Source organism: Halichoerus grypus, chromosome 8 (assembly GCF_964656455.1).
Source record: "Halichoerus grypus chromosome 8, mHalGry1.hap1.1, whole genome shotgun sequence".
Taxonomy (NCBI): domain Eukaryota; kingdom Metazoa; phylum Chordata; class Mammalia; order Carnivora; family Phocidae; genus Halichoerus; species Halichoerus grypus.
In genome coordinates this window covers 147,428,978-147,443,572 of record NC_135719.1, presented here as the reverse complement: position 1 = coordinate 147,443,572, position 14,595 = coordinate 147,428,978, and the positions used below count along the sequence as shown (strand labels likewise).

Sequence of the window (14,595 nt, the reverse complement as noted above, 5' to 3'; positions counted from 1 at the left end):
CAGCACCTGCTCTGGCCCCTGGACCCTCATGAGCCCACGACTTGGGGGAAGGGGCAGCTGAGAAGACAAACACAGATATTGCTGGAGACTTTCTCATCAGTCAGTTCCCAAAAGCATGGCTAGAAGGATCAGTTTTCCACAGTGAAGACCGGGGTAAGGGACCGAGTGTCTAAAATCCAGAAGGCACTAGAAATTCCAGGATGTATGAGCTCCTCAAAGATGGGTCTCTCACCCTGGCACAGATGAGGAGTCCCCCCACCAACACTCGCTTCCACTGGATCCAACTGAACTTGGGACCCCTCTCGATGGTGCTGCTCTGTCCTGCTGGCGTGTAGGGTGCCAGGGCCAGGGGGCGGGGGGACACCTCTGGGGGCAGACCTCCTCCCAACAGAGTCCCAAGGGCTCTCTGAATTCTTTCCTGGCTCTGAAACACGGACTCATTCCACACCGAGGACGAGAGCTGCCTCTGCAACAGCCCGTCCCTCTGACTACCCTAAGGGCCCAAATTCTCGAAGCCATGCAGGACTCGGGGCTGCCCCCTTGGAACCAGGTACCATAGAGAGAGCTGTCCCTCCTTCCCTGCCCACACTCCTGTCTCCCTTTCAAAATGGAAACCCCACACTGGAGATGGTCTCGTTTGGGAAGATACAACTCTTGTCCAGAATTTTCCATCTGCTCACACCAGAGATGGGAGACCAGGCGATGCTTCCTTGTTCGCCGTTTAGGAGAGAGGACAGGACTCAAAGCAGCAGAGGGAAGGGGGACCGCTCCTGGGACGGACTCACACTGTGTTAAACACGGGTCTTCTAAAAAGAAACTGCCCCCAGAGCTGCAGGCCTTTCTCAATTCCGCTGACAGTGCTGCTCCCTCCATCGCCCACTGCCCTTTAACCCTTCGGAACCTTAATTTGTCTCCCTCCACACCCCCTTCTGTGTAAAGCCGCCTTCTTCTTTTCAAGGAAAAATTCATTAGCAAGCTCATTAAAGATGGGTCGATTTTTTTTCTCTTTCTGGAAGTCAGATTGCTCACAAAAAACACATTGAAGTTACTTCATGTAAACGAATAAGAAACACATGCATCCTGTTGCCCTTAAGTCTTGCCAGGTTTTGGACATTATTTGGAGAAATGTGCTTGGAAATGCTTTTGGGGTTTGAATCACAAGTCAGGAGGCACGAGGTCAGGGGCCCTGAAAGCTGCAGTGAGGCCCCCAAGCAACCTGCAGGTGGGAAAACACGGGGCCGAGGGGGCACTCTGTGTCTTTCCATGAGCACAGAGGCTGAGCTCTGCTCTGGGCTCCATTTCCCACCCCCCCAGGCGGAGTCCAGTGGGACGGGAGCGCCAGCTTCTAGACAAGACCACCATCTCCTCCGCACATCTGTGCCCTCCTGGAAGCATCCAGCTAGAGGCAGGCCCTGGGGACCAGCCTCGCTCATAACAAATGGACAGAGAAACCCCTCCCGCCACAGTGACAGGGCCCTCTGCCCCCTGTCGGGCCCGTCAGGGGCTCCTACCCACCCCTTACTGCTCAGGGATGGGCCAATCCCTCCAAAAAAGAATTTTCCTGAAAATGATCATTTCTTTTAACACTTAAGAATGCCTGGGATGTTCGACTACAAGGCTGATTTATGATGTTCTGTTTTAACTCCTTTAATTGAGAAGAATACTTGATCTAGTCTTTATTTTCTGCTTAGTGACACACAAAACCCAAAATACGTGTGACACACAAAAACATCTATTTGCCTGAGACGGAACACTCACAAGTGTACCTGAAATACAACTAGGCCCAAAGAGACGCCATCCCACACTGCGGTGGAGGATGAGGGGCAGGGGGCTGGCAGGGGCTGGGGCGGGCTGGACACCTGCCTTCACCTTGACTCTGGCCCTCAGCTCAGCCCACCTTGAGGGAGCGCTGAGATGTCCCTCCGGAAGAATCCAGAAACCATGGGCACTTGGCTCAGACTAGCTATGCGGATCCGTCTGGCAAGCTCCGGATGCGACCCCCCCCGCCCCCCCCCAGACCTGCATCCTGCCCTATGTAAACCTTCCTTCCTAGGCCTCTCTCTCTGCCACGTCACTCTGCTTGCAATGGCTCAGCAAATGCCAGCTACGGAGTAAATATCACAGGGCAGAGCCTTCCTGGTGCCCCTCCTTGGATTCAGCCCTGGGCACACACTCCCCGCCTCAAGGCAGCCTGACTAGCTCTCCAGGGAACAAAAACAAGCAGGCAAAAGACAACGGTCCCCAGGTTCGGATACCTCCGCCCCTTGCTGTCTACACTGACGGGTTTTGTTTAAAAATAATATCCACACCCCATCTCCCTTTCAGTGGAGAAGGGCAGGGCAGACCTGTCTCTGAAACCGCTGTGGGATGAAAGGGCATTACGGAAGCTGAGTTAGAAACCCAGGACCGCGCAGGGAGCGCGGGGGTCTGCGGCACCAGGAGGAGGAGCCCCCTGCTCTCTTCATCGCCTGCCCTCCCACAGACCCTGCGTGTGGGCACCAAAGGGGATGCTGGCATCTGGCCCAAGGGCACTGGGCAACCCACCCGAGTCTCCATCAATGTTTGTGGGCTTGAGTTAGCCTCGCCGGGCCATTCCCCATCTCCCACCCAGACCACCCCAGGAGTCTAACTGGCCTCATCCATCACCCCAGTGGCTACCCCAGGAGCACTGGACGCGAGGCCCCACAGGCACAGAGCTGGCCTCGCTAGCCCGGCCCCCTGCGCTGTCGGCTCCTGGCACCCAAAAAAGGACAGTGCCCTCAGCCGAGCTTCCTTCACTTCCTGTCCACCTTGCTTAGCTGCCACAGGGGCCACGTAACTGCGTGGAAACCCCCAGGGAACCCCGCTAGACCCTCCGGTCCTTGAGGCCAAGCTGGCTTTAGGCACCCCAGGAGAGCCCCAGCCCTGAGCCCCCATGGCTCCATCCATGCGTCTTGAATCAGTAAAGCACAGATAAACAAATGACTCGTTCTGGCGTGAACTGTGTGGCTGTAATCCTCTGCTTTCTTCTTCTCTACCATTACTGATTTTATTTAAACAGACCCAAACATTCCCATCTCATTGCAATTTCAGGGGTGAGGAAAAGGGGCCAAGAGAAGAACTCACTCAAAACCACTCTGTGATTAAAGGACATTATCAGAGCCTGGTGTGTGAGAACCCAGCACTCTCACGAGGGCTGACATAGCACTGGCTTTCAGGGAGAAAGGCTTTCTACAGACAGACAAGCTTTCCCATTTCCACGTCTCCATGCTGGCCCTCTGGCCAGGCCTCGGAGACCAGAGAGGGCAAATGCACCGTTCTTCATTTCATTCACGTGCCTAGCAAAGCTGCACTGAGGACCTACTGTGTGCCTGGCCTGAGTTGGTTCTCGCCAGAGTTGTGGACACCCCTCACTTACCGTGCCTGGCCCACAGCATGCCACTGCCCAGGGTGGGCCCCACCCATGCCGGCTCCATGTGGCCATGGTCCTGGCTCCAGGCAGCTTGCAGACCCCGAGGCCGCGGGGTTGGTGGAGAAGATTCACTCTTGGTAGTGGCCCCCTCCCCAGGCGAAATGTATATATTCTTGAATAGAGATGTGTGAGCTGAAACTAATGACATCCTGGTGTCCCAAGAAAGCAAGAAACTCACCCCAAACCAGGAGGAAGTGGAGAGGCACGGGGCTGGGCCTGAGAGGTCAGGCCACGGGCAGCAAGGCAGGCTCGGTGGTGCAGGCCAGTGGTCCTCCGGGGGCTGCTTCAGCCTCTTCCATCTGGTTCTTCGGCCGGCCCAGCCAGGTGGCAGCCGGTGTGCCCAGGACAGGGCTGACCTGCAGAAGAGGCAGGAAATCAGGATTACGACAAGGCTAGCACTCCAGAAGAGCTACACACACACACACACACACACACACACACACACACACACACGAAAAGGCATCGAGCCCAGTCTCACCTGCAGCGTGGTTTTTGGTGGAAGGAGGTGGCTCGTGGAGATGAGCAATGACATGAAGAGGTGAAGGAGAAGCAACGGGCCTAGACGGCAGCCCCCGCACCAGCCGTGAGGCCCGGGGCACGGCAGAGCCCAGGCCTCACAGGCAAAGGCTGCGGCTAACACCCAGTGGGACAAGACAAGAGGTCTGGGGGGATGGGGAGGGGCAGGACAGAAGTCTGGCTGCAGCCATGGTCGCCCCCCCCCCACGGGAGGAGGCATCCGAGGATGGCTGGGGGAGGTGGCATGCCAGCAGGGGCCTGTCCCATGGGCACTGGGGACCAGTTGTCTGGCTGCACAGGGAAAGGGGCTCCTTAGGCTGGAGGAGGGGCATTTGGACCCAACACAAGGCCCAGAGGCAAGCAAGCGGGAGATGGAGGAGGAAGCAGTCAGGGCCAGGTAACCACAGGTGTGGGCTCAGCAAGGAAAACCAACCAGCTAGGCAGAGGGCTGGACAGCTGAGGTCCAGAGGGTCAGGAGCCCAGTGATTCGGGCACGGAGAAGGGGTATGTGGGTCAGGCCAGGCGACAGACTACGGCAAGCAGAGCTGCAGGTGGGGCAAGAGGGCCACCAGACAGAGCGGAGCAGGTGGGCGACCAGGCAGAGATAGAGCCTGCAGAGCTCCCTGGAGGTTCCCAGCCATCGCTGGGGCTGCAGAGGGGCTAGATTTAGCCCCAGGGGGAGGAAGGCATCGTGGAGGGAGAGCTCCAGGTCACAGACCCCAACTCAAGAGGGAGACCCTTGTGGCCAGAGCCCGAGGGGCACACACACCACAGCGGTTCCTGTGCCCCCGCCTCAGTCCTGAGCTGTAGGGCAGGGGGCCAGGGCAGCCATCAGCACTCAGCTACGGGATGGGGGGCAGAGGCAGAGGGGGCAGGAGGGGGCAGAGCCCTGGTGATGGGCAGCTTCAAGTGAGCTCCAGGGTTTAAATTAAAGGTCACGGGGGCCAACTGGCCCAAGGAAGGCAGACCAGGCCTACCCCTCACACCCCTCTGCCGGCCTTCTCCGCAGAGCCGGAGGCCACTGCTCCAGCACCTGACACAGCATGAGGCCGCCCTCAGCGGAAGCCACCCCCCGGCCAGCCCTCCCGGGGAGGCAGAGGCCATCAAGGGACGCGCTAAGGGATGCCGGGGTCGAGCCGGGGCCGGGCCGTGGGCTCGCTCAGTAAGGATCAACTGTTGGATGACGGGATGGACGCCTGAGTGAATGAAGGGGCAGGACCAGCAAAGCCCAGCTCAAATGGGGCTGGGAGTGGAGCGATGCCCACTCCCCCTCAGTGAAATGAAATCCACCCTCCACCCTTGCCTAAAGCTCCTCAGTCCCCAAAGACTACCGTCTAGCATCACAAGTATGGCGGTTCCTTCATTGACTCACCTGCCCAAACAGACATCCCACATACTCTTACTGAGCCCCACTTTGTGCCAAGCTGAGGCTGGGGCATCCAGAGGAGGCATGGGCTGGCCTAGGGCACCGCCAGAGGACCAAACCAGGAAATGGTGATGAAAGGAGGGGAGGAAGGGGGTGGAGAACAGAGGTGGGCAGTAAAAGCAGAAAAACAGAAACTCAGAATTGTGGGGTGGGGGCATCTCCTGGCCTCACACATTCTCTGCTTTTCCACCTGGTGAAGCCACCTCTTCCTAGAACTATCCAGAGCCTCCAGGATTGATTTAATGAAGGATGTTGAGACCAGTGGGTTCTGGGAGCCAGGGGGCTCACGCAGGAAGCCAGACTGGACCCCTGGGCTGGAAGTGTGGGGAGCGGGGGGTCCTGTGTGCACAGGCAGAAGAGAGCGATGTCCTTCCCAGGCATAGAAGGGATGCGGTAGAAACAAGGGGGCAAGTGACAACAGGCCACCCCTATACTCAAGGGAGCAATTAGCTCAGACCCCTCTGCTGGTGGCCTCAGAAAAGCCTAAGAAGACTGCCTAGTTTCCAGAAACCCAAGCAGGAGCAGAGTTGGGGGAGAGGATTTTTGTCAATGCCAGGCACTCGGGGTGAATGGGTACACAATGGAATGAGTACAAAACCCCCAAGATCCTGGCCAACCAATGCCTTCCACGGCCTTCCCAGGTTCTTAGATGCTGGCATATTAATGACTTGGGGGCCTGTATTTTAATTACTATTTATTGGAGAAAAGGTCTGTGGTTAACTTTTTCCTATTTAAAATTAAGTCCTCTCATTTAGAAACACCAGGAACTGCTCTATCATGTTACTCTCCAATAACTACAGAGTGGGGTAGGCTTTGGTAGGATCCCTAATTTCAGAGGTGCTCATCCTTACCAGTCCCCTCACCCAGGCAACATCTGGGTCACCTGGACATCCTTTGACATGGTTAAGGTGCCTGAGAAGCTGGGTTTGCAGATTTGAAAAGAGCAAGCTTAACTCTGAGCCATGATGCCAGAGTACCTTTAACCAACAGAGAACTTGTGGGCCTCCTCCCTCCTCCCACCATTTTCCATTTGGCTGAAGGTCTGGCTAGAGTCCGTTGATTAACTGGGAGTGATCTAATCTTGATTGATCGGCCTTGGAGTGAGAAAAACCCAGAACTTGGGACACAGAAGGGCAGGTTTCAGACTTGGGGGGCTACCTGCTCTAAAGATATCGATGGGCTCTGGGGCATCCAAAGATCAGGACAGAAGCTTGGGGTGGGGGGGGAATTCCACTGGGGCAAAGGGCATATGGGGGAGGGAGATATGAAACAGGTAAAAGCAGGGACTATGGGTTCTGATGCCAGATCGGAGTAGTCCCCTCTGGGCACTTGGCTCACTGAGTGATCCCGACAAATCGCTGGCCCTCTGACACTCGCGCTCAGCAGTATGTGGGAGCCAAATGTGAACCGCAAACCTTGTAGTTCCGTTGGGGGGGCGGGGGGGGGGCTCTGGGGCACCAATATCCATCTGTTTCTTGACCAGGATGGGGCATTCCATGGGTGCTGGCCTTAGGATAATCCCATGGGTTCTACAGGTAGATTATTAAGTTTTTAATGATCAGTGAGTCCTGAAATAGGTCAGGTGCGTGCTCTAGTAGGAAACGCGCACGCCCATTCCCGGGCTTTTTGGAGACTGAATCCAGGAGGCATGGAGCGCCTGGACCACTGCGACATCTGTGTGTAGTACAGTCGAACAAAGGAACTTTCTGCAAAGCAGCCCTATCTGCGGCAGGCTTCCCAAAGCGGCCTTCAACTTTCAACCCCACTCAATGGACCCCTCACTGGGACAGAGGCAAAGACTTAAATGAGGAGCAAATGAAACCCGGGCTCCAGCACCAGAATTAGAAGTGTGGCCTAAGCACCGGTCGCCCCCGCCTGCGGACGCCAGTTCACCTCATTATGATAATCAGTGTGTTTTTCCTTCGCAGACAAAGAAGGGCTCCTTATGAGACGAATATTGGAATCCAGCAGCTACCTCATTAACGTCTGCAGCCTCTTCCTTGACAAGACCCAAGATTAGCCCTGTGTTCATTAAGGGGAAAGGGCGGAAAGTGGAATAAAACTGAAAACCACAGCTGGGGGGGGAGGGGGAGGGCGCTTTCTGTGGGCCATTCATCCGCTGAAAGGCTGCGTGTACCTTCGGGACTTAATCACCAGCGAGGGGGGCTGGGGAGGGTTTAACCAGGATGCAGGAGGTAAAGAGGTTAAACTTGATAGAAGGAGTTAAAAACCCAAAATGGGGCAATTTGATTTGAAAGCTTCCTGGGATTTGTCACTGGGATAATCAATTTAAAACCTTTTTCCTGTTTACTTTCTTTTAGCCGGACCCGACCCTAGAGGAAACCTTTCTCTGGATGGGTTTTTGGTAGATTTCAATATTTTCTAAGTCTCCCTTCCCCACTTTTTGGGGCCTCTAGTGTCTTTTCTTACTGTTTTTTTTTTTCTTTTTCTTTCTCTGCTACTCTTCCCCCCCCCATCACCCCCCATGTTTTTCTTCCCTCTTTGGTTCTCCCCGTGGGAACATAACCTGCCAGAAAAGCTGACGGGGACTCCAGTTTTCTCATGAACATTTTATTGACCTTATTTCAAGTCCCTCAACTAGTGTCTGGTTCTTACCTGCAACACATCCCACCTGACCTGCCAGGTAAAGATTAGTAACCCTATTCCAGAACTGAGAAAAACATGGCTTGGAAAACCTGACTAACCCCAAGGCCTCAACACCAGGTGGTTCAGCCAGGCCTCAAACGTGGCAAGATGGTAAGACGGTAAGAGGCAGGCTCCCAGACAGGAGAGCTGTGGATACTCCAGTTCCTAGGAGAAACTAAGAATGAGGGAAGCCAGGAGCAGGTGAGTCTGTGAAGCATCTGGGGAGTATATGTCAACAGGAGGGAACCAGAGCCGAAAGCCCTGTGAGGGCCAAGAATGAAAATGTGTCCGTGTGTCCGTGTGTCTGTGAGCCGGAAACGTGTCCAGAGTTAAGCGACAGAAAAGTCATTACCTGAGGTAGGGTCGTTCGACGGAGCAGAACAAGTCAGGAAGCAGTGGGTTGAAGAGGAAATTGGAGGTGAGGAAGGAAGACAGCAAGTGTAGACAGGCCTTTCGAGAAGCTTGGCTGCGAAAAGGAAAGAGACAGGCTGTAGTGGCTGGAAAGGGGGTCGGGGTGGGGGGGCCCTGGGAGGCTCCCTGCTGTGGAGAGAGCAAAGTTAGGAATTGAGAGGGAAGAACTGGTGGCGGGAGGGACAGGTAGGTCTGAGACAGGAGGGGCCAGTGCAGTGGACACCTCTTCCTTCACTACCCAAGAGGGGACGGGGGTGCAAATGTGCCGTGGGACCCCAGTCGGAATAACACCTTGATGGCCTCTATTCCCTTTGGAGGTGGCAGGCCAGCCCCGGGGTCGGGACAGGGAGTTGTGAGGTTCAAATGAATCCACGGTTGCAAAAGGCCTTTGCGGACTGCAAAGGGAGACATAAATGTTCACTGTAATTACTCACTGGTAGCAGGACGCTCAATTGTACGGCCCACTCAAACCTCACCGGGGCCTGGATTTTCACTGACCATAAATTATGCGTCCTTACATTAAGGATGTAAAAACCAGTGGTAAAAGCTCCTGCCAGCCCCTGGAAGACAAAAGGTTCCCTCCTAATAGCCTGGATTAACTCAGAGCAGCTCTCCGCCCACTTCATTTGTCACCTTCCAAGTCACCCTTCCACCTTCTATTTGCCACATAATCCAATCAGCCCCTTTCAGATGCCCAGGAGCTATTGTCTCCATCGAGCTGGGCTTCTCTATAGCGGCCGGAGTTGTTTTTGTCTTGTCCGGACAAAACTGGTTGGCTTAAAAGGGGACGAAAGAAAGTGCGGGTCGAATGAGGACCCCAATTAGCTTCCAGGAGACTGTTTTCATCATCTTTGGATCACATACCAGGCCTGGAGTGCTGGGCATATTGTCGGCGTTCCAGAAAATGTTTGTTGAATTAATTCTGCTTTTATTTACTCTGGAATTTATTTATTGAGCGCAAACACACACAGCACCTACTGGGTGCCGTTATTACCGAGGGAGAATGGGCTTGGGCATGTGCACCACGAGGCGCTAACCCCGGGAGTTAAGTATCTAGCAATTTCCACAGCGATTTACAAAGCACTTTCATAGTGGTTACATCATTTGGTCTTCAAAAGCGCCCTGTGGGGTAGATAAATGCGGGTGCTTTTTTTTTCTTCTTCTTTTTTTTTTTTTTAAATCCCCATTTAGCCCATGAAAGGGACTGGGGCTTGGAGAAGTTAAGTGACTTGTTTAAGGTCACACCATCATTGAAAGGTGGAACCAGCACATGGCACCAGCACTGGGGCCACCCAGGCCCCCGAGACCACACTAGACAGCTGGGATTTCAAAGAGGCTATCCCACTGTCAAATGCCTGATTGGAAATCAAAAGGCTCTTAGTAGAACTCTGGGCCGGGGGGGTGAGGGGCAACCACAAGGGCACCCAGGGTCCAACTCTGACCTCTTCTCTTGCCAACAATGTGACAAAACACTTACACTCCTCCAGCCTCAGTGTCCCTGCTGTGAATGTGAATGTGTCCTGTGCCATGGGAGGGGGCACTTGCTTCTCCTAAGTCCTCTTTCCCCTGCCACCCCCGACCCTTTTAAAATCCCTCCAAATCAATGTCGAACCCATTCTCATCTGTAAATGAGACTGCTTCGTTCATAGGTATGCACGACACGGAAATAAGACACTGGTAGAACATAGAAAGTGCTCTGGAAATGACCACATGCAAGATTCATGTTCCTACTCAGGTCAGCCCAACGCCCATCTTGGTGGACCCCTACCTGCTTCAAGGAGAGCCCCGCAGACAGGGGCTGCCTGGAGCGCTGCGGGAGAATAAACGAGAAGCATGAGACGAGAGTGACAGGGGTGGGAAGGGACTGACCTACCAGACTTTTTTCACCAGACATTTGCTGACCACCAACTCTACGCCCAGCGCTGCCTGAGGCAGTTTTATCTCATTCAATACTCACAACAACCCTGGGAGGCTGCTCTTCTTGTCCCCATTCCCCAGAAAGAACAGGGAGATCTGAGAAGAGGTGGGGATGCCCTTGGCAGTTCGGTAGCATGGCGTCAGGGCTCATGCTCATTCCAGAAGCCCACCCTGGGCCTTGGAATTGCCAGTGAGATGCTGGTGGAGCCCTTGGCCCAGGTCCCCCTCCTGAGAAGTTCCCAAAGGGATCCTTCTGTTCAGGACATCAGACAGGCAACAACAGGGTTGTCGTCGCAGAGAGACTGACAACTCCTTGGGGAGGGAAACACTCCAGGTCGCTGGCACATGAACACAAGCAGAGACTTAGAGGAAAGTATTCATAGCATCAAGGCATAAGCATAGCAAAGGCCAGGGGTTAATGACCAATGCCCCCTCACTAGGGCAATGGTTTAAGCATTCAGCCAAGAGGGAGAGCTGGCTGGTCGGATCTGGTCCTCTTCATCCTCCATCATCCTCGTCCCGGGGGCTCTCTGCCAGTGGCTGCTTTGTATGCAGGTGCCATCCAGGGGTCGGAGCTCCTAGTGTCCTCTGCAATTGATCAAAGGTTAGAGGACCCACTTAAAAGCCCAAGTCTAGGTAGTAATTAAAATTTAAATCAATTAATTACAACTAAAACTAATTAGTTAATATTTAAAATGGTCTTTTAATTGCTAATGGGTCTGGGGGTGGTGCAAAGAGGGTGGCAGGGGTGGGGATTCTGCCCGTCAGGTTGGGTTATACACTGCCACAAAGAGGGACTGAGGTACCATCAGGTGGAGGTGAGCAGCAAGCACCTTGGCAGCAGCGTGGCATCGAGAGGTGGTCCTTGAAGACAAGGAGGTGAACGGATGATGTCATCCCTGAAGAGACCCTATGGCATGGGAAGGGGGCCGGATTAGAAACCATCTTGATGACCTCTAACGGTCAGCACAGGAACAGCAGAGAGAGGGAGGGGGCAGTCAGAGAGAGAGGGAGGGAGCTGTGGGAAAGAGGGGGTAGGAGGAGGGAGGAGTTAGGAGGGAAGAGGGAGGGGCATGGAAGGAAGAGGAAGGGCAGGGGGAGGAGGGAGGAGGGAAGGGGAGAGAGGAAGGGGAGGGGAAAAGAGGGATGAGGAAAACGAAAGGGGAGGGGGAAGAGGAGAAATGGGAGGGGCAGAAAGGAAAGAGCTGAAAAGGGGAGGAGGGAGAGAAGTGGGAGGGGGTAAGGAAGACTTGATTGACAGGGCACAAGTGTCAGCTGTGTGCGCATGCGCAACCTGAAGCCAGGCCTAGCGGGCCAAGAACCATTTGCAGACACAGACCGCTAGGGGGCGCGCGGCCAGCACCCAGGACTCAGGAGCACAGCCACCTGCGGCGTGCGCGCGCGCGCGCAGCAGACCCTCCCGCGCCCCCGCAGCGCCTGGCCCGCAGCTGCCAGGGGCACAGCTGGCATAGAATGGGCGGGGGGGCGCGCAACAGGTCTCAGGCTGGGTTGCGGGGAGGCCACAGCCCACCCCAGCACATCGCGCAGGGCCGCTATGTCCCCGAAACACCACACCCGCCATCGCATGCCAGAATCCACCTGTGGACATCGAGCAGCGCCCCCCCAAAACATGTCCAAGGGCCCTTCAGCACCCCAACTATGGGGGTCACCCTGCATCAGAGAGACACATAAGGCTATCAAGAAGGCACTCTCCATAGGATCTTTCCAGAACACGATTCCACTTTTAATAAGTAAAAACACAGAAATCTTGGCTGTGACCTTCGGTAAGTCCACTTAAACATAAATTAATTAAAATTATAAAGGCCCAGTTCTCGATACACTGTTTTCACTCATTTGTGTGGTCTCTGGACACATGACACAAAATAGTATCGCTAAAAAATAATATAAAGTCAGCCAAAACCACCTAAAATCATCCAGAGCACCATCGACCCCCCACCCCCTCCCACCGCGCAATCTCATTTCCCTTCTTGGCCACAACAAGAATTTTAAGACCTCGCACGATGACACCTAATTAACAATTTTACGACCCCTTCATCCTGCTCAGATGAGCCACACCTTCCTAAGACCCCCAAAACCAAAACCGACTAAGATAAACTAATCTGCGTCCACGCTCTTCCACGACACCCTAAGTCACACAGCCAGTGCGAATCACCGCATCTCTGCCCAGCGTGAATGCTCCAGCCGCTCCCCAGTGAAGCCCCAGATCTTAAAACATTTCCCCCTCAGGTAAATGAATCCAGAATTCTCCAGTAAATCCCGCGCTCGACCCCCTCCAGCAGAAGAACAAAGGCCACCTCCCCTCGCCACCCCGCCCCCCAAAATTCCGCAGTGCCACCGGCGCCCTCTGGCGGCCAGCAAGAGAACTTTCCAGAAACCTGCCACGTAGCAACCCGCTCGCGCGCCCCCCCCCCCGGAGCCCGCCGGCCCAGAGTGGGGAGGGGGCGGCGTGGGGGGGCTTGACAGGGACAAAGGAAATGGCAAAAGACGACTTTATCAAAAGTCAAAAGCCCGCAACATGTCAGAATCTTCTAGCGACCATCACGCGATGCTAAAAAGACCCCCGACCCCCAATTCCCAACTCCCAGCGCCTGGACAACCCCCAACACGCCCCCTTTTCCGTATTTCTCTCTTCCCTCTTGATTAGCCTCCCCCAGCCCCAAGGACATGGCCTTCTCTCCACCCCAACCCACCCCCCTGCTTCTATTCTGCCAGTGCCCCCAATGACTTGACCCTCCCCCCAGCCGCCCTTCCCTACGGAACTGATCCTAGGGGGCTTCTGATGGATCTGCACTTGGGCGCCATATCTCTCCACTATTAAAGTGACTGATCGGGGGCAACCAGATGATAGCAGTTAGCAATTTTACTCTAAATTTTGCCTGGAGTCTGCTCTGCACTAAACCCGTGTATTTGGATTCGCAATCCCTTGCGGTCGGGAACCTGTACTCCTCACGCCTACGGGCCACCAAGAACCCAGCCAAAAATTAGGGGGGAAATCTACCTGGGAGACTCTTCTTTTTAGGTGCCTTCCCCCCCCCCAACTCGTGGGGCATGCAAAATGCACCCGCCGCCATATCTCCCACCAACCGTGATTTTAAAGGTGGCTTCGAGCACAGAAAATCAGGGTCTTGGACCCCAGTGACTGCGGTACACGGGATTCTGACGGGATCTGATCGGATTCCTCCCCCAGGTCTTCATTTAAGCCCCTACCACCCAGCCTACCCTCAAGCTAAGGACTGGACAAGAAAAGGGCCCTGATTCCCCCACACACACCCCAGGAAAATGTGCCTCGAGATCTTCCTGCCTGACAGAATTTCATCGCCGACACTCGGGGACCAGGCGAGGTGGCCGCCTTCGAGAGAAGGTCCACGGCATCAGTCATCGGCATGTCCAGGAGGACAGAGCCCAACCTCGAAGGGGTGTCGTCTTCGATTTGCACATCCTTTCGGGCAAGGATGGCCAACCACTCACCAGGTGGGGAGATTCTCGCGTGGGCGCCCCGCTTCTCCCGAGGAGCTGCGGCCAAGGCCAGCGGGCCAAGGCGCGCTCCATCTCAGCTCTCCGCCGTCTGCGCTAGGGGCTGGCTGGGTGGGGTTTATATGGAGGCGCAGAAGGGGTGGTCTCTGACGTCAGCGCATTCTGCTGCAATGCGCTCATTTCTCCAAAAGTGATTGGCCGGAAAAATGAGCCCCCCAGATTCTATGACAAATTGCTCTAGCCGCACCCAGATTGCAGCAAAGAAGGGAGGAAAAAAATCTGCCGCAGTGCCCCTCGCCGCCATGACCAACACCCTGTGTTCGCTGGTGCTCTTTCCCTACGCGAGACCCGCTCGCCGAGCAGGGCGATCTGTCTGCACAATTTGCTGGGAGAACGGAACCAGGGATGGTTTTCCTCAGGCGGGCCGAGGGTAAAGCTGGGGCGCTGGGGGCAGCAGATCACACACCTGACTATTTCGGAACCTCTACCAGAGGATGCGGCTTAGGGAAAGAAAATGATGCTTTCTGCTTATTGTCCCGGAAAAAAAAAAAAAACGCCCCGAGCAAGATAACCAGTACCCAAATGTAAGTCAGCGGCTGTCACCCCCTTTTAGCCCACCCGTCCATTTCTGATTGGTTATCTTTGACATGGAAGCCTCCGCACAGCATTGCATCTCCGAGTCAGAAAAAAAACCGGGTTTTGAGTCCCGGGCTTTGCCGCTCACAACCTGTGC

General features: G+C 54.9%; 1 long non-coding RNA gene across 4 annotated transcripts in view; it reads right to left on the bottom strand.

The window, feature by feature from the left end:
- The window catches only part of LOC118540724 (uncharacterized), a 34,176-nt gene extending 20,216 nt beyond the window's left edge, over positions 1-13,960 (bottom strand). For 3 of the 4 annotated variants that reach the window (XR_004919777.2, XR_004919774.2, XR_004919778.2), the window contains exons 1-5: positions 13,857-13,960; positions 11,201-11,277; positions 10,219-10,955; positions 8,392-8,505; positions 3,630-3,807 (exon numbers count right to left, since the gene is read on the bottom strand). This is a non-coding gene — a long non-coding RNA (uncharacterized LOC118540724). Of the gene's footprint in view, positions 1-3,629; positions 3,808-8,391; positions 8,506-10,218; positions 10,956-11,173; positions 11,278-13,856 lie in introns of all 4 variants that reach the window. The other variant, XR_004919776.2, reaches the window with a different exon arrangement.
- Positions 13,961-14,595: the final 635 nt, after the last annotated feature.